The sequence below is a fragment of the Myxine glutinosa genome, chromosome 1 (assembly GCF_964187855.1).
Source record: "Myxine glutinosa chromosome 1, kmMyxGlut1.1, whole genome shotgun sequence".
NCBI lineage: Eukaryota > Metazoa > Chordata > Myxini > Myxiniformes > Myxinidae > Myxine > Myxine glutinosa.
The window spans coordinates 402996155-403018479 of NC_136261.1; the positions used below are offsets into that span (position 1 = coordinate 402996155).

At 44.9% G+C, this 22325-nt stretch overlaps 1 protein-coding gene across 7 annotated transcripts in view; it reads right to left on the reverse strand.

Annotated features, from left to right (window-relative positions):
- Positions 1-22325, reverse strand: part of LOC137417231 (uncharacterized) — a 51825-nt gene that overhangs the window by 11033 nt on the left and 18467 nt on the right. For 3 of the 7 annotated variants that reach the window (XM_078770354.1, XM_078770351.1, XM_078770352.1), the window contains exon 2: positions 14087-14168. The exons of 2 other annotated variants lie outside the window; for them this stretch is intronic. The gene's annotated coding sequence lies outside the window, so the exon portion shown is untranslated. Of the gene's footprint in view, positions 1-1382; positions 1464-14086; positions 14169-22325 lie in introns of all 7 variants that reach the window. 2 more of the 7 variants (XM_078770353.1, XM_068103092.2) reach the window with 2 other exon arrangements.

Consider the following 22325-nt stretch of genomic DNA (forward strand, 5'->3'; position numbering starts at 1 on the left):
TTTGTTTGTTTTTTTGTTTGTTTTTTGGGGGGGGGGGTGTGGGGGTTACAACGTTAGACAAATAGTAGATGTTTGGTGAAGCTTGGTGGAGAAGGGGAAATCAAAAAAGCTAGCAAAACAGCGAAGGAAGGAACACCCTTCGACGGGGGAAGCCTGAGGCTGCAAGGCCTTGCTCGCGACGCAGCAAACAAACGATTAATTTATGAAAGATAAACACCGAGAAACTTCCAAGAAGGACACTACAAGTTCACACACCGAACGATAAATACAGTTTCGACAAAATACAATTGTGACCAGACTTAACTTTGAAAAACGTGGCGACCATGTGGACCGTCGAAAACCCCTGCCACCGTCTCCAAGATCTCGCGAGATCTGAATCCGAGAATGTTTTCTTTGGGGGAATGTAACATTCCCCCAAAGTCCGTGCATGGATCTCCACGTTGGTTGAAGCTTTGCAGAATGACGAAAACAGCAGGAAGGTATTGGCGTGGCTGTGTATGAGGAGTTACGAGGTGAGAGGTCGTGTCGCTGGCGGCTCACGGGATAACGATCCCCCAAAACGTGTGTAATCCACACCTCACGTCCACCAATGATTAAGCCGGTGTAAAACCAACGGCGACCAACACAATGATGTCGATATGGGAATCGAAATGACAAAACACGAAGCACCAGGTGGACAACCACTTCGTGTTCAAAATGGCGTATTGGCCTGTAATGGAGGCGCTTGATTTCTCTCCCACAATAACTCACACTGGGTGATAAAAGCTGAGACACAGGTTTAATTGCGCTAGCAATATATAACGATGTCACGGGCAGTCCCTCCCCTGGGAAGCCCTAACTCATTCGCGACCAATATCAAAAAGGTCCGCTCGCAGCCTCGACCCGATTCATGGCTGTATCACTATCAAGGCCATCCTCCTCCTCTCTCTGCCAATCCTCCTTTTCCGGCCTCTTTACCACGCTTTCCTTTTTCTTTCACAAACATTTATTTTTACCTTTTACTGGAGTCATCTCCATTTCACACAAAAATCTTAACAACAATATTACCTGAAACTAAAAATATTCTACAAGTATATTGTTTCAGTTTTGTGATTTTATAATAAAGGTTAATTTCCCCTCCTAGTTAGTTACACGACAACATGTAGCCTCGTTTAAGCTCAGTTATTTCTTAGTAAATGTAAGCGTAGTCCTTTTCCTGTGTAAGTTTTGCGTTGAGTAGGCCAGTGAAAATTAGGTGCCCTCATGATGCTTCGATGCTTTTTGGTTTTGGCGTGAAATACCACGAGGCAGGCCTGAACAAGTCGACCAAGGCCAAAGGAAGGCGGAGGAGGAGGCATCAGTAAGCGCGAGCCGCCAATCAGAGCTCGAGGGGAGTGACTTACCACTGCTGCAGAGGCGGGGTTTTGCAACATTCGAGTCGGGCTAGGGTGGGGCCATATAACCCTGTGCCCAGAGCCCCCCACCTCAGTTACGAGATGAGACGGGAGTTCAAGTTGTCAGATGGCAGATGAGTTGAGCACGGACGGCAATTGAGTCCAAGTTCAGAGTGCAGTTCAGGGCAGTTCAGAAGGAGACGAGTGGCACAAACATAAAGAAAGGCACAAAAGAACAGATCTTACCCACAGCACTTATTCCCCCCTGAGCATTCTTACTTATTTAATTATACACAAGAAATGGCTCCATCAGAATCATGATGGAAAAAATAGAGAGAGGAAGTAAAGAGGATAAGGAGAGAGGGCAAACTATACTGAAGACCACTGATTCACCCTCGGCAGGCGTCGACATACGTGTGCCAATCCCGCAATGGGAAGACAAACAAGGAAAAAGGGAGGGGTAATGAGAGCAGAATGTGGTGAGTGCAAATGAGAACAGTGTGTGCAATGTAGGCTATAGACTTTAAGGAAGGGTGTAACAGACTGATCAAGAGGCCAATCATTGACAGCTCTTTCAATCATGATACTCCATGTGCGACTTGTGCGTCTAAAGGAGAGAAATTGCCGGTTCTTTCGAGGAAAGCAAGAAGAGGATCATGTATATCAGCAGTGGAGATATCTTCCCACGCTGAGGACTTTGTGGCTCTTTTGCTCTCGTCCTTCAGCCCTGTGCTCGACTCCTCACAATGCAGTCTGCCCAGTGCTGTCTGACTTAGCTATGGAGCAGCTCTTCCCAGCTTCAGCGCAATTGATCTTGGCAAGCGATCCCTCCATGGCACAAACATGTATGCAGCTTCTCCTCGGGTCCCCAGCACGTTCTAACCACAGAAACTCTGACATTCCGGCTTTTTAAGCCAAATGGGTTGGGAGGATATACGAAGGAGTAATGTGCCTGGGAGGTGGAGTTCCTGGAAGCAGAGGTCGTGGCATGCCCTTTGACTCGATGCAGCACGTACCAGCTGACTCTCCAGCAAGAACAATCATTCCGAATGTCTGGCTCATCCCCAGGGTCGGCTGCTGCTCCTCGTCATGACTTTTCCCAGACAGCCAACGATCTTTCCCTCCTCGCGCTTTTGAGTGAGTGAAGAGTTTTTGTCTGCGATGTGGTTTTGTTTGGAAGATGCGAGAGCATCATGTAAGAGAATTGGAGAGAAAGGGAAAACCTAACTAAACCCACCCAACACATTTGTCCCATTTCCCTCTGAACAGGCGGAGGTCGATCTGTGCAGGTAAACCAACAGCATGACCGATTCTGGACAGTTATCCGTGTTCACAAATGTCCTCACTCCAGGGGGAGGTTTCATAACCATCACAATATTAGCTCACTCTCTGCGCATGAGCAGTCGTAAAAATTCCCAGCCAAAGTACTGTCAAACGACAGGTTTGTTCACCGATTCATGTTCCGATTCGTGTTCAAAATATAACGTACAATTTAAATAAGTTGTCCACATTTGTAGACAGACAGACGTGAACCAATTGCTTGACCACACTAATCACTGAGTTCGTGGGTAATTGAACAGCTACCTCCAAGCACAACATGGGAATCTAAAAGTCTTTCGTGTCGAAGACCCAAGAAATGCCAATATTATGGACTGCATGTTCCAATTTGCAGAAACCCCTTGCTGACACCACAGTTAAACTGATATTTTTTTCAGTGATTTTCATCCCATCTGAAAGTACAACAAATACGGCGAACAGGGTTTGATCAGGTGTGGCAGCCCATCGACACACCCACTTTGACGGTACTCTACGGGAGTATTGAAGCAGTGGAGCTGAAGCTCGATACTTAGTGAATGTAGATTGCAGACTCAATCAGAGGTGGTTCGTGTCTCTGGAGAACTGTGGTTTCCTGGGCGTTGATGTGAGAGAGTCGAGGACGATGTGGCTGGTAATTTGAGTGGCACAGAGAGGATAATCAAGGAGCGGAGACGAAGCCTGACAGGAGACAAATGTGGATTGAATGCCTGCTTCCACCAGAGACGACACTCAGATACTGTTCCGGTCTCGAGAGGACATGAGGTCGACCTGGCTGGGAAGGAAATGCTCAGAATGGCAAGGAAAAGCAATTCACTGACAGATACATTGGGCGTGCAGGTCTGCGAAACTGAACAAGGCCTTCCGGTTGATTGTGTGCTGCGAACATTATGCAGAGAAGCAATCGATGAATGTAATGTCGAGTCGCAAGCTCGGGGATCCCCGAGGTGAGAAACTACTTCCAATGGCCTGAAGGAGGGTGGGCGAAGTGCCGGGGGAAGGTAAGAGACTTCGACGAACGAAATGGTGTTTGAGATAAAGGAAAAGAAAACAACTTATGTGAAACAGACCACCATGTGGTATTAGTCTATGTGGCGGTATCAAGCTCACGCCAAAGAATGAAGCCTGCACCTCCTCCGGTGGGAAGAAACACCAACTCACAATTGGATAGAGATTTGCACCAAGCCAAGAGGCTGTGCAGGTGCTGCCAGTCTCAAAAACTAAATTCAAGAAAAGGAACCTTCGAGCAAGGAAGAGAAGGAGTCCATTTACTTCTGTAATGTCTATTCAAGACAACAGTGGGGGATAGCCAGCAGAGGAACTACATTAATGGACCAGCTGAAGAATACCAGATTGACCACCAGAGCAGGGATGGTGCCATCCAAAAAAAAAGAAGAAAAAGTTTAGTCAACGGCACATAAATCCGAAAATTAAAATAAAATATGTTTGGTGAAGGGCAGAAGACAAACACAAGAAATGAGGAGGATGGGAGCCACACGGTCATCTGAAATGGACAGAGAAGAGGTGGAAAAGTGGCCACAATGGCATGGGGAGGGACTGTGCGATGAAGCAATGGTTTGGAATGAGGAGCATCACTGGGGACCTCACGGCGAAGGTATGGTGAGACGGAGGTAGAGGAGACAAAGAACCACTCTAATGGGGAGGGGAAAAGACGCAACTTACAATCGTGGACCGAGTGAAAACACCAACACAAATTGAATGGGATGAAAATGAGAACGGCAGATGATAACACACAGAAGGACAGAAGGAACAGGGAGGTGAAGGAGAGAAGGAGAAAAGGATGATGAGGAACAGCAAAGACTGGAATAAGAGCTGGGAAACAAAATAGTGGAGATGATATTGCACCATTTGGGGAAAGACCACAACTACACTGGAAAACAACCGATGGACAAAAATGTTGTTTGGGCAACACCCCCCCAAAAAAAGAAGGAATATAGGGCAATTCACTTACCCATCTGCAAAAGTCTCAATATTCTATTTCCAGAAAACTCATGGAAACGTTATCCAAAAGCAATCATGTAAAACAATGAAGTAATCGCTGGCTCAGGTACAACCTAATTATCCCAATGAGAACAGAAAACAAAGCATTGTGACCATATATATGGGGTTTTATATGCATGAGGGCATAATTATCGACAATTTGTTACCATTTGTATATATCTTGAGTAAATATTAGTGACTGTAAAATTTAACAAATTAAGAAATATCACGAATCACATGCATGATGAGCCCGGTGAATATGATCACAACTCGTTTGTGTGAACCTTCAGATAATGACAACTGGGCGTTTCTAGTCCACAATGGTCCCATCGAGACAAATACATGGGTTTCAGGTATAAATGTACACAGATGCATGAATGAAAATCACAATACAAGCCACTTTCGTGAAGTTGGTTCTCATGCATTTGCGATTTCAATTGTCACCTTGCCAGTTTGCTGGGTGTGGGTACCTCTCTCACCAGCCATGGCTCCTCTGCAAAGGACTTCTGTGAATCACTGGCCCTGACACAATCTGTCAATTTCCTGACCCAGATCTCAGTCAATGGAGCATCTTCTCTTCTGGACTTGGTTATGACCAACTTCCCTGCAAATGTCTACTGCTTTTCTTCTGCTCCAATCGGGTCATCTGACCATATGCTTGTTAAAGTGGACATCTCTCTGACCATTCTCAGAGAGACTCCTCAGCGTCAACAAGTCTGGCATTTCACTCAGGCCAACTGGCACGGTCTTCAAGGAGCCATCATTCATCTGGACTAGTCTCCCATCTCTCCCGCCTCTGACATCAACTCATCCTGGGAATTCTTCCAAAGTAAATTGCTCTCTCTCATGCAAAGATTTATCCCATCTTGTCTTCAGTTGTCACACCCTTCCTCCCATCCTTGGCACACGGAATCTTGTGGTGAGGCAGTTGCCCAGAAACAACTTGCCTGCGCCTCCTGGAAGGCAAATCCAATGGAAGGGATCTCATTTCCTTTCACAAAGTCTGAAACAAGTGTGTGTCACCCTCAGGAGAGGCAGGAAACAATATCTCTCCACTCTCAAGACCGAACTCTCAAACCTGTCTCCCTCTTCCAAATCCTGGTGGAATCTGGTCAAATCTGTTTCTGACATTTGTTCCCCCTCCATCCCCTCCCTTACCTCAAATGGCTACACAGTTGACAACGCATGTGACAAAGCTGAATGCCTCAACTCTGTGTTTGCCTCAAAAACTTGTGTCCCAAACCCATCTCTCTGTTCCCACCATACCCAGTCGAACCCAACTGCTCCTGGACTCTGTGTCCTTCTCTCCTGACAAGGTGGAGAAGTTTTTGTCAAACCTCGACTCTGATTCTGCAACAGGACTAGACAGCATCAGCCCACGGGTCCTATAATCCTGCTCTGCCGCTATATCTCACCCTCTATCTGTTCTTTTCACCCTCTCTTTTGCCCAAGGTCATCTGTCAGTATCCGAGCCGGTCCACCCATTGGATGCCTGCTACTTCACTTCTTTTGGGGCCCTACCCACCCGGTACCCGCTGCCTGGATATACTTTATCCATTTGGCACAGTGTTCTACGACTTTCAATCCCTTCTCTTGTCATTGTCGATGGACTTGCATAACATCCGCCCTGAAAACGGCAATGGCGGCCATATAGCACCCCCTCAGTGTCCCCCTCGATGCGCGCGCTTCGCATCCCAGTGCATACCCAGCTTAATGCACCACCCGTTGTTGCCCCGGCTCCAGTCTGGCTGTAAGACACGCACTCGGCACACCACCGCACTGCACACTGCAAACTGCACACCACATCAAACCAACCTGTCATCTCAGATGCCTGGACAGGGGAAGATTTTATCTGCTGGCGCACCATGTATCCACGAAGCCTCCAAACTGTACCTCGTGCCTCCGCTCCGCTGGCTGACCACCTCAGCCTTGCATCGCACCGCCAAAATCACAGACTGGTCAAACAAGTGGAACATGTTTTTCAATCCTGACAAATCTCACACTCTTACAATGTCTCTCCGAAAAGACCAACTGGAAAACCCTTCCATCTATATTCTCAGCAATCCTCTCAAAGAAGTTCTGTCACTCAAGCTTTTGGGTCTCACTATCTGCCATGATCTTTCTTGGAAAAACCACATTTCCAAGCTGGCCTCCAAAGCCAGTCACCAACTGGGCATCCTCCATCGTGCGAAGTCCTTCCTTGGCACAACTGAGCTCCTCACCACACACAAGGCTTTCATCCGCAGCTCAATGGAATACTGTTCCCCCCTCTGGGCCAGTGCTCCTGCCTCACACCGAGCTCGGCTTCACGCTGTTGAAACAAAAGCTTTCAGAATCATTGGAATCTCCTGCGATGAAGTTAACTCCGAGAGCCTTTCACTCACTCACCGCAGGCAGGTTCGTGGTCTTTCTGTCTTCTACAGACTCCTCTCTGGCCTTGTTCCCCCAGCTCTCTCTGTGCTTTGTCCCCCAAATATTCCTTCAGGTTGCACAAGATCTGCCAGCAACCCTCTTAAAGTTAAACTGCCAAAATCTAGGCTCTCTGCTCAACTTCACTCCTTCATTCCCCTTTTCTCCCACCTCAGGAAAAAACTCCCCCACTCCCTTCAAACCCACTCCTCCCTCCGGGTCTTTAAAAACAGCTGTTCACCACCATCTCTTATCTTTCCCCATCCAAAACCTTGATCTTTTCTACCCCCACTAATTCACCCCAGATCTACTTTTTTGAAATTCCAACTTCTTTCCTGGAAGTCCTTGCAGTGTCCATATGTTTTCTACCTCTCCCACCTCCCCCCAAGCCCTCTTCCTCCCACAGTTATCTCGATGCCCCTGCTCTCACATGTTGTGTTGGTGTCCTTCCCCCTCTCTCCCCATCTTGACCACCACTCCCCTTATTTTGTGTTTCATGTGTCGGTTTGACTTTTTGTGCGATTAATGTTCGCTCTTTCACGAGCCTCGATCCTGTATATTAAAATAAAAAAATTAAATACTATTACTGAAATGGAGGTGGATACTTCGAGACTGGAAGGACTCCATTCCACCTTCTGAAACACACATATGGAGACAAAAACAACACACACACACAACACACACACACACACACACACACACACACACACACACACACACACACACACACACACACACACACACACGTCTCCCTTGCGCGGCGGATGGGCCGATTGTCGGACATGCATCCACATCTTCACCAAAATTTAACCACTACATCCTCATCACACACGCAACCTGTCCAACAAGTTTAGTTGTCCTCCAAGCAACCTGTCCAACTACAATGTTTTGAGATATCCTGCTCACAAACAAACAGACAGGAGTGAAAACATAACCTCCGTCCACCTTTGGTGGCAGAGGTAAAAAATAAAAAATAAATCAATCACAGAACATGAAGGTTACTTCTTGACATGCCATGCTGTATTTAAAAAATACGTCACGGACAAGACTTGGGTGTTAATCCATCATCCTGAAATTGGAGACTGCAGAACTCACTGAGCCCGATTCCACAGAAACCAGAAACGTTGTCCCGGTGCACATTTTGGGATCCGAAAAACTTTTCACAGAAACTGGAAAGTTGCCGAATAACATTCTCCAAGTTGACGAAAATACTTCCCAATAGAGAAGAACATGCAATCTGGACATCTTGCGGATTCGAAAAAGAATTCATAAATCTACAGAAGTCAGAATACATTGCAAATTGCAATTTCTCTTTGGCGAGAGAGAGGAGCTCGGTTCGCAATGGATTAGGCTCAGTACAAGCTCGAATAACCTTCTGGTCCTCAATTCTAAGCTTATTGATCACTGCTTGGGCTGTTTCTGCGCTCAGACCTTGGGAGTTGAGCCATTCAAAGAAGTTTTCCATTTCACCGATGACGTGCCAAGGATACAACGCTTATGTTAATCAGAGAAAAGTTATACATGTTATTTTCTTGACTCAGTTTGGAATGTTTTGTGAGATATTATCTTGTCCAACTTGATCACGTATCCAGCTTGATCACCACATTCACACTGATAGCATACGTGAGAGACAACCACACTCACCTTTGAGCTGTGAAGCATGGTCACAAACTAGAACGCCACTCAGTAGAGCGCATACTCCCGCCGTGGGTCAAGTTGGAATCGTACGATTTCACAAAAGTTTGAGGGAGTAGTTCAGTGACAACACAAGACAAGAAGCACAAGACAGACACTGCACAGATATATATATATATATATACATATATATATATATACAGTATCTATAAATATATATATATAGAAAATTAAAAACACCTCACAGCCATGAAACTCGTAATTAAAAACACTTCACAGCCACGAAACACGAAATTAAAAACACTTCACAGCCACAAAACACGAAATTAAAAACACCTCACCACCACGTCATTTTACACCTCACCACCACATAATTCAAAATACCTCACCACCACATAATTCAAAATACCTCACCACCACATAATTCAAAATACCTCACCACCACGTGATTCAAAACCACCACCACGTTATTAAAACCACTTCACAACCACGGAAATAAAAGTTTCAGGGAGTAGTTCAGTGACAACAGACACTGCCCAGATATGTAGATATATAGAAAAAATAAACCTGAAAATCGCAGAACCAGAATTATTTATTTGGTTTGGAAACCCATGCGAGGTTTCTTCTTCTTCAACCTCACAACCCTGGGTGAATATGCGATCTTTTTCTTAAAAGTTGGAATTTTGCCAAATCTGTTATATTCGTTTGTTAATATACCTCAGCCATTGACAAATTTGGAACGAAGTCTTTATAAGTTCATCAAATACTGACACCGCGAATGACATTCGCTGAGCTAAATCTTGATATCTCTTCTGAGTTTAAAAAAAAACAAAAAAAAACTGTTTTAAAGCATTATACGTATCAAACGATACATTTTATGAAATGGGGAAACCTAATACACACTTTGGTGGTTTTAAAATGACAGAATATGTCTATTATAAAAATTAAAAAATGAACATTGAAGACGACGCTGGTAAAAACAAAATACACCGCTCTAACGCATAACCACGAGTTTAAACTACATTTACAACAAATATGAAAACTATTTTCATATCACAATGTTAAATATGGAATATATAGAAGATAATGTTTAAAAAAATGAGCCCTATCTTCCAATGGTAAAAAAATCCTTCAAAAAATTGCTGGATCGGGAATAATATCCTGAGCTTCACCAAAAACTAATCAATTCTTTCTTATCCCAAGGGCAATCATCCCACCAACTTTCATCCAAATCCGCTCAGAACTTTTCCAGATATCTTGTTCACAAACACTCGAACACACACACATGGACACGAGTGAATGCATTACTCCCTGGCAGGAGTAATAAATGATTTGCCAGTACATTATCCTGATGAGCCCATCATGAGGGGGTAAGCTGCATCATCCACTCTAATTCCATGTATTTGTGACCAAAATCTCTGTCTTTAAAGACCTGAGTTGCACATGGATGCTGTCCCAGTTTGAAGGTTTCGCACGTGAAAAAGCTGAATGCCTCAACTCTGTGTTTGCCTCTAAATCTTGTGTCCCAAACCCATCCCTCTCTGTACCCACCATACCCACTACCCAGTCGTACTCAGCTGCTCCTGGACTCTGTGTCCTTTCCTCCTGACAAGGTGGAAAAGTTTCTGTCAACCCTCGACTCTGATTCTGCAACTGGTCCTGACGGCATCAGCCCACGGGTCCTAAAATCATGTTCTTCTGCTCTTTCACTCCCTCTTTCAGTTCTCTTCACCCTCTCTTTTGCTCAAGGTCATCTGCCATCTGCTTGGAAATCAGCCAACATCACCGGTTTGCACAAAAAAGGTGCAAAAACAGATCCCAGCAACTACAGACCAATCAGCCTTCTCCCAATTATCAGCAAAGTCATGGAATCCATCATTGCTTCAGATATTAAATCTTTCCTCTTCTCCAATGGCTTGATCTCTGATCATCAATTTGGTTTCAGACCTGGTCACTCTACTCTGGACATGCTGCTTCTGCTTTCTCAACAATGGATGGAGGTCCTCAACGCCAAACAGGAAATTAGAGCGGTCTCCCTTGACATTTCACGTGCCTTCGATACGGTCTGGCACCCTGCTCTGCTCACCAAACTCTCCTCCTTTGGTATCCATGGAAATCCCCACGCATGGCTGGCGGACTTCCTTTCTGGTCGTAGTCAACGTGTGGCCCTGAATGGGTTTCTCTCATCTCCTCTTCCTGTTCAGGCTGGAGTTCCCCAAGGTAGTGTTCTGGGCCCTGTGCTTTTTCTGGTCTTCATCAATGATCTCTCTGACTCTCTTGAAAATCCCCTCTATCTCTTTGCTGATGACTCTACTCTCTGTCGCTCCATTCCTCATCCCTCAGATCGGCAGTCTGCAGCCTCCTCACTCTCTGCAGACCTGGACAAAATCACACACTGGTCAAACAAGTGGAACATGTATTTCAATCCTGACAAATCTCACGCTCTTACGATGTCTCTCCGAAAGGACCGACTGGACAACCCTCCCATCTACTTTCTCAACAATCCTCTCCAAGAAGTTCTGTCGCTCAAGCTTTTGGGTCTCACTATCTGCCATGATCTTTCTTGGGAAAACCACATTTCCAAGCTGGCCTCCAAAGCCAGTCACCGACTGGGCATCCTCCGTTGTGCGAAGTCCTTCCTTGGCACACCTGAGCTCCTCACCACATACAAGGCTTTCATCCGCAGCTCAATGGAATACTGTTCCCCCCTCTGGGCTGGTGCTCCTGCCTCACACCTTGCTCGGCTTCACGCTGTTGAGGCCAAAGCTTTCAGAATCATTGGAATCTCCTGCGATGTAGTCAACACCGAGGGCCTTTCACTCACTCACCACAGGCAGGTTGGTGGTCTTTCTGTCTTCTACCGACTCCTCTCCGGCCTTGCTCCCCCAGCTCTCTCTGTGCTCTGTCCCCCCCAATATTCCTTCAGGTCGCACAAGATCTGCCTGCAACCCTCTTATGGTTAAACTGCCAAAGTCTAGGCTCTCTGCTCACCTTCACTCTTTCATTCCCCTTTTCTCCCACCTCTGGAACAAACTCCCCCACTCCCTTCAATCCCACTCCTCCCTCCAGGTCTTTAAAACAGCTGTTCACCACCATCTCTTATCTTCCCCCATCAATAACCATGATCTTTTCTACCCCCGGTAATTCACCCCAGAGTCCTTGCAGTGTTCATATGTTTTGTTCCTCTCCCACCTCCCCCCAAGTCCTCCCGATGTCCCTGCTCTCAAATGTTGTGTTTGTCTCCTTCCCCCTCTTCCCCCTCTCTTTTGTGTCCTTCCCCCTCTCTCCCCATCTTGTCTGCTGCTCCCCTTGTTTTTTGTGTTTTGTGTGTCGGTTTGTCTTTTTGTGTGATTAATGTTAGCTCTTTCACGAGCCTCGATCTTGTATACAAAAAAAAAAAAAAAAAAAAGGTGATGTGTTGGCCTAAAATAAACATTTATAGTCTAGTAGGAAGACTAGGTCCCCCTGCACCCCCCGGAGATATACTTCTAATCAGTGTTTCCAGATTGGAAAAAATGTGTAGAAAATGACTAGCTATGGCCCCAAGCTGAAAAAATGTCCCACATACCATTTTTATGCAAATTACTGCTGCAAATTTTATGCAAAATTATGCAAATTTTATGCAAATTTTTGATGAGGAGTAGAGTTGAGGGGTCTTTGAGGGCTTCATCGAGGTGCTCTCGGTTGCAAGACTGGGTCATTCTGAGAAGCACAGCAGGGTCAGAGATCATGATGTTCTCCTCCTCAGTGAATCTCTCCATCAACAGCCCTCCATTGCCTCACACACTGTTTTGAGGCAAAAGAGGGACTTTGCGTAGGCCTTTCCACTGAGAACACCTTTGAGAGATCCACTTGTTACTAGTTGTGCCTCAAAGAGAATCTCTGCATATCCAGAACCACGCATCTTGTGTCCAGTGAGCATCCCGATGTAGTTCATGGATGTGTGGAAGGGTCCAATCGTTACTACATGACTAGCAAATTCATTTGGCCAGCGCCAGATGATGGGAAGGGCTTTCATGCAGACACCCAGATCAAATGTATTCAGGACCCATCTCTGACCCACCTCAGCAGTTGCTGCCTCGGAACGCTTCAGTAGCTCACGAACAACTGCGTTGTCTGTGATCGGTCTGTGCCTGGTGCCTGCATGGCATGGCAATGGCCTGCAGCCTGTGCCTGGGCTAGGGGGTTTCACCTCTGCAACTGGTTCTCCCCCACCCAGCAAATCAACAGTCGACTACTGCACGCCTATCCACCAACCGATCACAGACAACGCAGTTGTTCGTGAGCTACTGAAGCGTTCCGAGGCAGCAACTGCTGAGGTGGGTCAGAGATGGGTCCTGAATACATTTGATCTGGGTGTCTGCATGAAAGCCCTTCCCATCATCTGGCGCTGGCCAAATGAATTTGCTAGTCATGTAGTAACGATTGGACCCTTCCACACATCCATGAACTACATCGGGATGCTCACTGGACACAAGATGCGTGGTTCTGGATATGCAGAGATTCTCTTTGAGGCACAACTAGTAACAAGTGGATCTCTCAAAGGTGTTCTCAGTGGAAAGGCCTACGCAAAGTCCCTCTTTTGCCTCAAAACAGTGTGTGAGGCAATGGAGAGGCTGTTGATGGAGAGATTCACTGAGGAGGAGAACATCATGATCTCTGACCCTGCTGTGCTTCTCAGAATGACCCAGTCTTGCAACCGAGAGCACCTCGATGAAGCCCTCAAAGACCCCTCAACTCTACTCCTCATCAAAAATTTGCATAAAATTTGCATAATTTTGCATAAAATTTGCAGCAGTAATTTGCATAAAAATGGTATGTGGGACATTTTTACAGCTTGGGGCCATAGCTAGTCATTTTCTACACATTTTTTCCAATCTAGAAACACTGATTAGAAGTATATCTCCGGGGGGTGCAGGGGGACCTAGTCTTCCTACTAGACTATTAAGCCTTAAATATAGAGTGATGCCTACGTTAGTGAGATCCTTGGTTTGCTTCTAAGAACCAATCAGATCAATCTGAGGTGGGATGGGTGAGAGGCCGACTCGCAGAGTACCATTCAAAGTTGCTTTCAGTTTATTCCTGGTCTTTGATTTTGTGCGAGTCACAAATGAAAACCCTGACTCACACGGATGTGGTTGTCAATGGTAACAGGAACTTGATTGCCCGCTCTGACTGAATCCCCTTCCACTGCAAATCAAAACTTAAGATATCCGGGGTCGTGTTTTCTGACAATGCGTTTCACCTCCTTTCAGCAACTCCTGAAGTTTCGCCACCATCATCGGTTTTTCTTTTCAGTTAACGGCCCATGTCGTCAAAATAAAATACAGTAAAAGTAAAACACAGCAGCTTACCTTTTCGTGTGAACACGAGATGCCCGAGACGTTCTCCACACCGGAAGCACCTTCAATCAACCAAATACGGTCAATGGCGAAACTGCAAATACCGAATCCGTGAATGTTACGGATGGAAACCCTCACGTCATTTCGAAATTCACCTTTAAACTCAATCTCTCTAAATTTTCATTTTAAACAGCATCTTTCCAATCACAAATCAATACAATAGCATTAATATTAAAGCGCGGCGTTACGCGCGCTGCTTGCGAGCAAGGAGGAAGCGGACAAGCGGTAACTTATAAGCGTCTTTATTTCAGGAGCTCACTGTAACACTGGCGCGCTCCGGGCTGCGCGCCCGGTGTATCTCATGAGGCCACGCCTACCCCTCGGGCGTGGCCACCGCCCACTTGGTGCGCGGAATGATGTCACCACGCCAGTGGGCTTTTGTGTCCGCCACAATATGACTTTTTTTCGTGAGGTAAATGTTACAAACACTCGTGAGGTAAACTAATCACCTGCCTTCTCAGGTGGGTATGATGTCCGCGGACCATGAGGTTACACCTTCCGGCGCACTGATGGTTACACCTTCTGGCCCACTGATGGTTACAACCCACCGGTTGAAAATCTCTGGCCGAAACGACTTTTCAGAGAAGATTCTCCAACTTTAGTTTTGGATGAAGCAGATGGTGCCGACATTTTTTTCCGCACCAGCGCTACATGGATGCCTCATCCATCCATCATCGACAACCTTGATAACACCTCCTCATTTGGAGGTGACATTGGCTATACAAGTTAACAATAATAACTTTCTGCCTGGTTTGTAATTAAAAGGAAGAATGAGGTTTAACGATCGTTGTATGAGGTTTAGTGATGACGTGATATAAAACAATGCAGTGAACAAAAAAAAAACGAGTGAAAAACACCTCATCAAATGAACAATCAAATACCTCAACATGCATTCAATAAAAACTCGTTTAACTTTATCTTCATTCCCATCATCAACGAACAGAAAATAATTTTATCTGTAAATAAACATTTTACAGATCTTTCTCAGGATTAATAATAAAATGAGAATCTCCAAACAAACCTCTTCAGATCCGGTCACCTCTTTGTCACAATCACAGCACAAGGTTTGCAAGATCACCCGGAAGTTGTTCAACATTATTAAATACTTCCTGGTTACGCTCTTCGTGCCTCTTTCTCTTTGGAAGAACATTGTTTGTGATGTCAGCAATTTGTAAGCCGCCACATTACAGGGCGAAATAAAAGCGAAGATAAAGAAGAAGCAGGGACGGCTTCTGGGTTAGAATGAACCACGTGCGAGTGAGCGCTGCTCTGTACGCAATGGCGGATTAACGCACGTGCATAATGGTCACGGGACCAGGGCTCACAAATTCAATGACGTCATGCAATCAATGCAACCCGAGACCACGAGAGATGAGAGATAACGCGAGACCGATCGTGATCCACAATGTTTCGAGATGAGACCGAGGGTGGCTCTCACTTTGCCCACAAAACACATCACCTTATGAGAGGTGATAAACAGCGTAAAGGGAATGCTCCTTCTTGAGGAAAGAAAACATTGTCACGTGATTAATCGATTGAAAAAACGTTTTTTTCCCTGATGTTTTCCAGGGTATTGACGGAGATGTTAGAGCAGATAACGTTGATGTTTATACACAGTGTATAACATCATGTTAATCTGCTCTGCCAACACGAGTCCGTGTCATTGTATTATAGTGTTACCTTTGCTCGTACCACGTGATCGATGTTAATATACAGTGCACTAGCCGAAACCACCCGGCATTGCCCGGGTTCTTTTTGAATGAATTTACTACTATAATTCAGCTTTTACTCGTGGCCATAGAATATTGACTACGATAATTCAGCTCAGCTTTTAATTGCGAAATGGGCCCAGCCTGGCCGAATCGGCCACGACCACTGATCTCTATACTTACTGTATTGGGTGCTGTGCACTATTTGTACAATCGAGAGTGAAGCCGCCAATGCGAAGCGGCGGCCATCTTGGGACCATCAAAAAGCTAATAAAACGCAACAGCAGTATATCATGATCTAATTACGAATTTTACTTCATTTGTTCAGCTGAAGTGAAGCTGAACGGAAAGCTTCACTTTCCGTTCTGTCTTCTGTCTTCTGTCTGTCTGTCTGTCTTCATTCCAGCTTTCTGTCTTCTGTCTGTCTGTCTTCATTCTGTCTTCATTCCAGCTTTTTTGTACTATTTTGATTTGCCAAGATCATGGCAGCCTGTGTCCCATATGGCTGCATGAATCGGGATGAGAGAAAACTTTGGCGAACCGGTGTAACATTTCACAGGTGAGTGTCTGTGTCAAAAAGTGTTTGGTTGTTCTTGGTCCCAAATGTGTTTTATGTGTGTCTTGTGTTTTAAAAGTTGCACCTTTTAGAAGTTGTCAGAAATAATTATATTTCAAGCAGGTGATTCTCCTCCACTTTGGAATTGAACTCACCTGTGGAATAAAATATAAAAATATGCCTGCAATATAAAAATCACTCATTCAACCTGTTTGAATGGAGAAAAGGAGTCATTCTGCTGTTTTGTGTCATTGTGTGTACTGCAATGAGCATGGAGAAAAGAAAGAAAACCAGAAAATTGTCTGACAAGGTCAGACACAAAATTGTAGCCAAACATGGACAATCTCCAGGCTACAAGTCCATCTCCAGTGACCTTGATGTTCCTGTGTCCACCTTACGCAATGTTATCAGGAAGTTTAAGGCCCATGGCACTGAAGCCAACCTCCCTGAATGTGGCCGCAAGAGAAAACTTGATCGAAGATTGCAGCAAATGATTGCTCAAATGGTGGAGAAAGCACCTCGATCAACTGGTACGACAGTTTCAACTTGCACCATCAGTCCTCCGACTCAATGGAAGGGGGTTCTATGGGAGGAGACCCAGGAGGAACCCACTGCTGAGAAAACCCAACTGGAATTTTCCAAAACACCCCTGAACAAGCCAATATCCTTCTGGGAGAATGCCCTGATGACAGATGAGACCAAATTAGAGATTTTTGATAAAGCACATCATCTCTGTTTACAGAAGACAAAACGAAGCCTTCAAACATTATAACACCTTCCCTCCAGTAAAATATGGAGGAGGTTTAGTGATGTTTTGGGGTTGCTTAATCTTGCTTAATCAAAACAAGAAAGGTAATCTTGCTTATCCAGAGGAACTGAGAGCGTTTGCTGTGACTCTTCAATTCTACTCATCGAGGGCGTTTGACTTTGTCAGACAATCGTTTGATCTCTGTTTGCCTCATCCGCGACAGACCAGAGAATGGCATACATCCATCGATGGTGAAACAGGGTTTACCAAGCCTGCCTTTGCCGCCGCCTGTGCTGAAACAGGGCATAAGCTGCATCGCCAACTCGAATTCCCTGTATTTGTGACCAAAAATCTGTCTTCAATGACCTGACCAGCACATGGATGCTATCCTAGTGGAGAAGAAGAAAATTAATTTGTGTACGTAATTTGTGTAAATCAAGTAGATTTACCTGAGCCTCGACTTTGCCATTGAAAATACATAAACTTAATGAATATATATATTAATCGGTGTTAACTGCATTCTATGAACTATATAACAATTCAATAGGCTCGCATTAGAGGCAGACATTCAACCCAAGCTGTGATGCCTATCTCGTTTTATAACCACGCACCAAAGTAAGCTCAATTAAAGAATAGAGATATAGTCCTTTGTTAGCCTGATATTGCATATATAGTATATTTTTATATGATACGACTTTTCATATGATACCTATATACACATATGTATTAAAAAGATTTAATACATAGAACTTATAAGAATGATGTATATTCGAACTTTCTCCGACCCTGTTTTTCTTCTTTAACCGATGTCTCCATGCACGCTATCAGAAAGAGCAGGAGGCTTTGTTTACATTTGATGAAGAAAGAAAACAGCTGACCCGAGGATTGGAGACTCACGCAATGCTTGTTATCTTTCTTGAACTTTACCTGACCCCTCTCTTTGATCTCTGACTATAAAAAAGCCATTTCACGGCACCCTCGGGTAGTTCTTGGTTCATTTTGTCATCTGAATGTGTGTAGAATGTAGCGTGGTGATTTCGTTTTATTCATATATCTGTAACTCAAATGGAAGTGTATTCTGTAAACACCTTTGGTGAAAGTGAATCAAGTATTACCATGTGTCATTAAATCTTTAATTGTCTTCTGAGATGAAATGTGGACATTTAATTCTCTTGAGTCTTGTCAAATCAATTCAAAGGCTTTTTTAAAATTCCACAACACTACTTTGAAGGTGAAGTGTTGGCATAATTTACGCATGCAACATCAGCATCATGTCGCGTTCAGGGTCAGAGTTGATCCTCTTGTTTAATACACACGTACATATAAAACCTGTTTTTGTTTTCCTCTTACTGCAATTATCTCACACACATGCACCAAGGAGTCTCCACTTTGCTGGAAGTTAGGCTTTTCAGGTTCAACTCGCATAATCCTGCCATTTCAGAAACTCGGTTTGTGCTTGGATGGGAGACGTATGCATAGAAGGCTGAGTGTTGTTCTCTTGGCGGGCAGCAGAGACAGACACATACCTGCACAATGGGCAGAGACAGACACACAACCATGGGCAGAGACAGACACAGACCTGCACAGTGAGCAGAGACAAACACAGGCAGAGAAAAACACAGGCAGAGAAAAACACAGACCTGCACAGTGAGCAGAGACAAACACAGGCAGAGAAAAACACAGGCAGAGAAAAACACAGGCAGAGAAAAACACAGACCTGCACAGTGAGCAGAGACAAACACAGGCAGAGAAAAGCAGACCTGCAACATGGGCCGAGACAAACACAGATGCAGATCGGCACGACAGAGGCGGGCATAGACACACACCGGGCAGCACAGTCATGGCAGAGACAGTGTATGCATGTGTGTGTGTTTATGTGTGTGTATGTATGTATGTATGTGTGTGTGTGTGTGCGTGCGTGTATGTGTGTGAGTGTATGTGTGTGTGAGTGTGTATGTGTGTGTGAGTGTATGTGTGTGAGTGTATGTGTGTGTGAGTGTATGTGTGTGTATGTGTGTGTGTGTATATGTGTGTGTGTGTATATGTTTGTGTGTATGTGTGTGTGTGTGTGTATGTGAGTGTATGTGTGTTTATGTGTGTGTGTGTTCTTGTGTTTATGTGTGTGTGTGTGTGTTTATGTGTGTGTGTGTGTGTGTGTGTGTGTTTATGTGTGTGTGTGTGTGTGTTTATATGTGTGTGTGTGTGTGTGTGTGTGTGTGTGTGTGTGTGTTTATGTGTACGAGTGTGTGTTTATGTGTACGAGTGTGTGTTTATGTGTACGAGTGTGTTTATGTGTACGAGTGTGTGTTTATGTGTACGAGTGTGTGTTTATGTGTACGAGTGTGTGCTTATGTGTACGAGTGTGTGCTTATGTGTACGAGTGTGTGCTTATGTGTACGAGTGTGTCTTTATATGTGTGAGTGTGTGTTTATGTGTGTGGGTTTGTGTTTATGTGTGTGTTTATGTGTGTGAGTGTGTGTTTATGTGTGTGTGTGTGTTTATGTGTGCAAGTGTGTGTTTATATGTGTGAGTGTGTGTTTATGTGTGTGAGTGTGTGTTTATGTGTGTGTGTTTAATTGTGTGTGTTTATTTGTGTGCTTATTTGTGTGCTTATTTGTGTGTGTTTATTTGTGTGTGTTTATTTGTGTTTATGAGTGTATGTGTTTGTGTGTGTGTGTTTGTGTGTGTTTATGTGTGTTTATGTTGTGTTTATGAATGTATGTGTGTGTTTAAGAGGTTCGGTGAAGGATTGTGGGAGGGGTTTGAAAATAGGTATTCCCTCTCTTCTCCAAAACTAAACACAATTTCGACGAAACTTGACTACAGCCTTGATCACCTGTGATGTACCAAAGTGTGCTCTAGGCATATAAAACAAATCAATGTCTAAAAGGGGGTCTGGGTCTGCGAGGGGTTTGAGTGACTGTTGCTCCTCATGCAGGTGAGCGTCAGGACCCGCAGTCCTATTTTTCGCTTTTGCCATGATCTGGAGTAATGAAAAGAGATACCTGCCTCGACAATGAACAGATCAGGCAGGTTCGAATATGTATCCTTATCGACTTTTTAGAGAAGATACTCCAACTTTAGTTTTGGATGTGGCAGTGTCAGGGATTTCACACATTTAAGCTTCATATTTTCTGTTTTACATACAACTAAAGGCCAATACTGGGCAACTGCTACAAAGTATTCTGGGAAGAGTAAAACCGGGCAGCACAAAGCTGTTGCTGAGCAGCTGCAAGGGCCATCTGGTTTGAGTAAGAAAACAAAGGGCAAACTGTGATAACCACCCTTCCCTTAGGCTTGGCAAAAGGAACTCTCATTACATTTTCTCTTGGCTCATCTCCTGTTAATGCATTTCCTATCTTCTGTTGATGCACTTTCTCTCAGCCCTGTCTAAAAGTGAGTGGGTAGGGAAATAGTTTCCTGCTGACCGAGAAACAGGGTGTCTTATCTGTTTCCTTCACTTCCTCTGAGTCTGACTATATATATGTATGTGTGTATATATATATATATATATATATATATATATATATATATATATATATATATATATATATTGTAACGAATGTGGAAACGTTACAATGTGAACGTTACAAAAGTATGGTAACACCCTGTTAAAGTAAATAATGGTCGCAGCCGTCGTCCTAGTTAATTCCATGAAACTTACACGCAGGTCACGATATATCTTTTAAATAGTGTATTTCCTTATTCCATGTAGGCTAAATATGTGTTTCCCACTAGATTGACTTTGCATTGTATCAAACAAAATAAGCGTAGGCCCTTCCAATTTCCCCAAACATCTCCGCTCTCCAAAGTTCCTTTCAAAAGGGGAGTTGTTTTCAATCCCGCAGGCCGCCATTGCCCATGTGCTTTGAGTCGGAGAAGAAAGGCGTGTCTCCACCTCGTCATAAGAGGGAAGGAGTGAACCAGCCCTAACAGCCAATCAGCACCGCCGTGAGCGACCCGGTAGGCGTGCCCTCGGAGCCGGCGGCTTGATTTCGCCCGAGGTGATAAAAGCGACTGTAAGGGACTGCTTTAAGAGAGGCCTTGGGAGATGACCTGGGAGATGAGCAAAGAGGCTGCACCAAGAGGAGCGGTGAGATGCGAAACGCTCCAAGCCAAAGAGGAGAGGTACTCGGCAAGGAAACCAGCTTTGGAGAGACGCGCTGAAAGGAGGGAGACGGCTCCACCACAAGAAGAGGAGCAGGTGTGCCGAACCAGCGCGTGACGTCTACCGCAGCGGATACGCGACGGAGGGTTTTCCCGCCAAAACCGCGAGGAATCGCGAGCTGCTGCCTCCCGACTTTGCCTCCCTCTCAAGCAATCCACCTCAAGCCCTACCTGCCTGCAATATCCCCTGTGTAAGTGTGAACGTCCTGTCCTGCTCGTTGTCTTTGGGTTAAGTAAAAATGAATAGTGTAAGTTAACGATTCGCTGTGTTACTGCTTCTTCCATCCATTGCTTGTGTGTGTATAATAAATCTGTTCTTCCTCCGTATTCTTCTTCTTCTTCTTTTTCATTCTCTTTCGGTCGCTTTAGAGGTTTCCCGATTGAATATCTGTGGGGCGATCTGGTCAACGTCGGGTGGAATCGGGTTCTAATCGGGGAGTAACTGTTCGGACGTGGTTAAATACACCACCGCTCGGTCAATATAACATCTAAAACCGCGTCTGTAACAATTGGTGTCAGGAGTGGGATTCGGACCTGGGACTAAATTTGTTAGGCCCAAATTTTGGAACACCAATTGTACTATTAGAGTAACAATTGGTGTCGAGGAGTTGGATTCGGACCTGGGACTAAATTTGTTAGGCCCAAATTTTGGAACACCAATTGTACTATTAGAGTAACAATTGGTGTCGAGGAGGGAGATCGGACCCGAAATCGGACCCGAAGCACGCTTAACGCGCTCAAAATTACAAGCTGCTGAAATTTATTTTGTTTTATAAAGCAAAACCCGAATTTTGAGATCGCGCCATGGACAATCAAGGCGATCGGATGTCGGTGGGAGAGATAGACAGGGTGGAATCGACCCAGGACCTCGGGGAAATGTATGTGGAGGAAAGGGAGGAGGAGAAAAATGGCAATGTCGTTGCGGAGGTTTCAGACGCACAAAATGGCGCTCTCGCGCACGAGGTTTCAGGCGCGCAAAGAGGCGCCTCGCACGAGCGCGCGGTAGCCGAG